This window comes from Macaca mulatta, chromosome 20 (genome assembly GCF_049350105.2).
Source record: "Macaca mulatta isolate MMU2019108-1 chromosome 20, T2T-MMU8v2.0, whole genome shotgun sequence".
Lineage (NCBI taxonomy): Eukaryota > Metazoa > Chordata > Mammalia > Primates > Cercopithecidae > Macaca > Macaca mulatta.
This window is the reverse complement of record NC_133425.1, coordinates 48,389,030-48,393,476: the sequence shown is the minus strand read 5'-3', so window position 1 is coordinate 48,393,476 and position 4,447 is coordinate 48,389,030. Positions and strand designations below refer to the sequence as shown.

At 46.0% G+C, this 4,447-nt stretch overlaps 1 pseudogene; it reads right to left on the bottom strand.

The window, feature by feature from the left end:
* Positions 1-1,100: 1,100 nt before the first annotated feature.
* On the bottom strand, positions 1,101-2,040 carry LOC696245 (prohibitin 1 pseudogene; annotated as a pseudogene).
* Positions 2,041-4,447: the final 2,407 nt, after the last annotated feature.

Sequence of the window (4,447 nt, the reverse complement as noted above, 5' to 3'; positions counted from 1 at the left end):
GATGGGTAGTCTGTGAACCAGGGAGCCTTCAGTGGGGACACGTCTTTGGCAGGCACATTCAGCCCCAGCAGAATGCAATCCTTCAAGTTGGAATTCCACTGGGTATTTGAGAGGGACCAAGGTGGGGGATAGAGAGGAAGTCTTTGACAGGACTCACATCTGGATCCAGGCCTCCTCTCTCACTATCCAAGTCCATCCAAGTTTTAGGACCCTAGGGGGCAACAATCAGGCTCACCCACCTCAACAGGGCTAGATTCTGCAATCTGTGCCCAGTTCACACACACCTGCTTCTGCTGGTTGCACAGTTAAAGAGAATCAGCCTTATGGTAAGAGACAGACCACTTCTTCTCTGCCCCTCTTGGGCACCTCTCTTCAGCGGCATCTGCGAAGGAACCACGGGGAAGATGGAGGCCTGCCGCCTTCTCATTTGAGCGGCATGTGCCCTCACCTGCAAATCTTCCATCAGCGACAGGACGGAGGCCAGACGTGGACCCAGGCGGACACCTGTGCTCCCCAGTCCATCACACACTGCCCCGCCTGCGTGCTGCCAAATGCTGGTGCCCAGGTCAGAGCTCCAGCAGGCCCCAAATTGGGACCTAAAGCCAGTTTGCATAGGCACTTGGCAATTTTTGGTAGGTAGGTGGATAAAAAGTAGATGGATGTGAGAAGAATTAGTTTCATTTGATAGACTAATAAGCGATCTGAAGTGATTTTACTTTTATTTTCTTCACTTTAAGCCAGTCATGGAATTTCACAGTGATTTCTGGCGTGGGGGCAGAAGGAAGGCGGTGTTAAGAGTCATCGGAGCTGGCTGGGCGCGGTGGCTCTCGCCTGTAATCCCAGCACTTTGGGAGGCCGATGTGGGCGGATCAAGAGGTCAGGCGATCGAGACCGTCCTGGCTAACACGGTGAAACCCCGTCTCTACTAAAAATCCAAAAAATCAGCCGGGTGTGGTGGCAGGTGCCTGTGGTCCCAGCTACTCAGGAAGCTGAGGCAGGAGAATGGCGTGAACCCGGGAGGCGGAGCTTGCAGTGAGCCGAGATCACGCCACTGCACTCCAGCCTGGGCAACAGAGCCAGACTCCATCTCAAAAAAAAAAAAAAAAAAAAAAAAAAGTCATTGGAGCAGTCAGCCCACGGAGGTACAGGCAGAGTGGGCCCTCACTGGGGCCGCTGGAGGAGCACGGACTGCCCCGCCGGCAGATGGGTGATGTTCTGAGAGCATAAGAACTGGTATGCGAGGACCTCCGCAGTTTCCAACTTGCGGAGCTCTATCAGGCCGTCCCTTGCGGTGGCCAGTGAGTTGGCAATCAGCTCAGCTGCCTCGGAGTAGCCCTCAGCAGAGATGATGGCCACCTTTTTCTGCTGCTCAGCCTTTTCCACCACAAATCTGGCCCTCTCTGCTTCCTGCTGAGCCACCTGTTTGGCTTCCACCGCTTCTGTGAACCACTTCCCGAAGGTCAGATGTGTCAAGGACACGTCGTCCAGGATGAGCCCAGAGGTAGCTGCTTGCTCTGTAAGTAAGGTCGTTGCTCACCTGCCTGGAGACCAGCTCTCTCTGGGTGATTAGTTCTCCAGCATCAAAGCGAGCCACCACGGACTTGAGGATCTTGGTCGTGATGGATGGCAGCCCCCGCTCATCACAGTCCTCTCCGATGCTGGTGAAGATGCGAGGAAGCTGGCTAGCGACAGGCCGGAAGAGGATGCGCAGTGTGATGTTGACGTTCTGTAAATCTTTGCTGCCAGTGATGACTGGCACATTACGTGGTCGAGAAGGGCAGTCAAAGATAATTGGTTTCTGTACCCATGGAATGAGAAAGTGAGTCCCTTCCCCTACCACAATGTCCTGTCCTCCACGGAATCGGTCAGAGATGACAGCTCTGTGCCCAGCATCCACATTATATGAGGCCGAGTTTCTTTCACCAGGCCTCCTGCAACAGCTAAGGCCAGGTCAAACTTGCTGATGGACTCAAACACTTTGGCAGCCATGTTTTCTTCTGCGGGACCCTCTCACACCTGCTTCCACTCTGACCTCCACATGAATTTCCACCCCTCAGTTTCTTAATTTGAAAATGAGGAAAATGACAATACCAACATCAAAAGTATGTTTTGAGGATTAAAACAGTTAAAATAAATAAAGCAATTAGAATAGTGTTCATAACACAGCAACCAACCTTTTAGTTTTAGCTACTATTACCATTATTGCATTCCCTAAAATTTACGGAAGAAAGGTATGACATGTTTCTGAAGGTTGGGTAGCATTCATCTGCAAGACCATCTAACATTTTCCTTTCTGTGGGTATATTTTAGCTACTTATTCAATTTCTTTAATGTCATTAATCTACTTGATTTAATTTTTTTCTTCTTGACTTGCTTTTGGCAAGTTATATTTTTCTAGCAGTTTGTCCATTTAATTTTTCTTTTCTTTTTTTCTTTTTTAGAGACAGGATCTCACTGTCTTGCTCAGGCTATAGTGCAATGGTGCAATCATGGCTCACTGCAGCCTCTAACTCTTGGGCTCAAGTGATTCTCCTGCCTCAGCCTCCTGAATAGCTGAGACTACAGGTGTGCACCACTGTACCTGGCTAATATTTAAAGTTTTTGTAGAGATAAAGTCTCGCTGTGTTGCTCAGGGTGGTCTCAAACTCCTGGCTTTAAGCCATGCTCCTGTCTTGACTTCCCAAAGTGTGGGGATTCCAGGTGTGAGCCATCATGCCCAACGCATTTCATCTAAATCTTCAAATTTATTGGCCTAATTTTTATAGCATACTCTTATTAATGTCTAATGTTGCTATGTCTGCATTTATGGCTTCCTTTTTATTCCTAATATCATTTTGGGGTATGTTGGTTGCTTAGCTCATTAAATTTTGTACTATATATATATATTTGCTTTAATCCCACTCTGTGGGTCCTGATAAGTAGTGTTTTTCATTGGCAATCAGTTTTAAATGTTTTCTACTTTCCTTTGCAGTTTCTTCCTGGATCCATGAATTTATAATATTTGTACATTCAAAATTTCCAAACAGATAAAGTTTCTCTGGTTTTCTTTTCATTATTGAATTTTATTGTATTGTCGTCAGAAACTGTGGTCTGTATAATATTACTCTGTTTCAGTATCTTTTATTTGTTTATTTATTTATTTATTTTCTATATTTTCCGACTGGAATGTGATCCATGTGAAGAATGGAATTTATTCTGTTTAATTCACCATCATGCTCCCAGTGTATAGAATGATGGTTGGCATATAGTAGTAACTCAACATTTATTGAATGAAAGAATGATTAATATTGATGGTAACCCTTGATGATCAGAAAATATTTTTTTCTAGGTGGTCTTCCTGGAACACCAAGAAGGGAATGCAAATTCCCACAGGCTCTGGTCCATATCAGCAGACTTGGCTTCATATCCACATATGGAGTTACATCCATATATTCCTGACAAACATCAAAATTTCCTGAGCATCCAAGTAAAATTTGGAAGACGCTGTCTACTCCCAAATTAATTTGATTCTGATTTGTACACTCTCAGTGCCTCAGCATCAATATGGATTCGGCTTCCCACAGATGGAAAGACCGACTTTCTTTCTTTCTTTTTTTTTTTCTTTGAGACTGAGTCTGACTCTGTCGCCCAGGCTGGAGAGCAATGGCGCGATCTCGGCTCACTGCAAGCTCTGCCTTCCGGGTTCACGACATTTTCCTGCCTCAGCCTCCCGAGTAGCTGGGACTACAGGCGCCCGCCCGGCTAATTTTTTGGATTTTCAGTAGAGATGGGGTTTCACCGTGTTAGCCAGGATGGTCTCGATCGCCTGACCTCGTGATCCACCCTCCTCGGCCTCCCAAAGTGCTGGGATTACAGGCGTGAGCCACCGCGCCCCGCCAAGACCGACTTTCTTAGTCCACATCGGCTGCTATAACAAATCACCATAAACCGGGCGATTTATAAACAATAGAAACGTATTTCTCACAGTTCTAAAGCTTGGAAATCCAAGGTCGGGATGTCAGCATGGTCATTTCTGGTGAGAACTTTCTTTTGGGTTGCAGATGACCAACATCTCTCTGTGTCTTTACCAGGCAGAAGCGGGGAATGAGCTCTCAGATTAGTGCCATAGATGGCACTAATCCCATAGATGAGGTCTCTGACCTCATGACCTAATTACCTCCCAGGGACCCCATCTTTTCATGCCATCACCTTGGTGGTCAGGATTTCAACATATACATTTTGGGAGAGCACAAACATTCAGGCCATAGCATTGACCATAGCAGAACTGGCAATCCTCATACAAAGTTTTTGTTTCCCATGTTTAATGTCTTCTACAAAACAATATTCATGCATTCTGTCAAGCAGTTACAGAGTAAAGACAGCTGGTCATTACTCAGCTTGGTGTGCAAATAGATATTTCTGAAAATATACAATATCTGAAGATTTTTATTCTTCAGACAACTTTGGC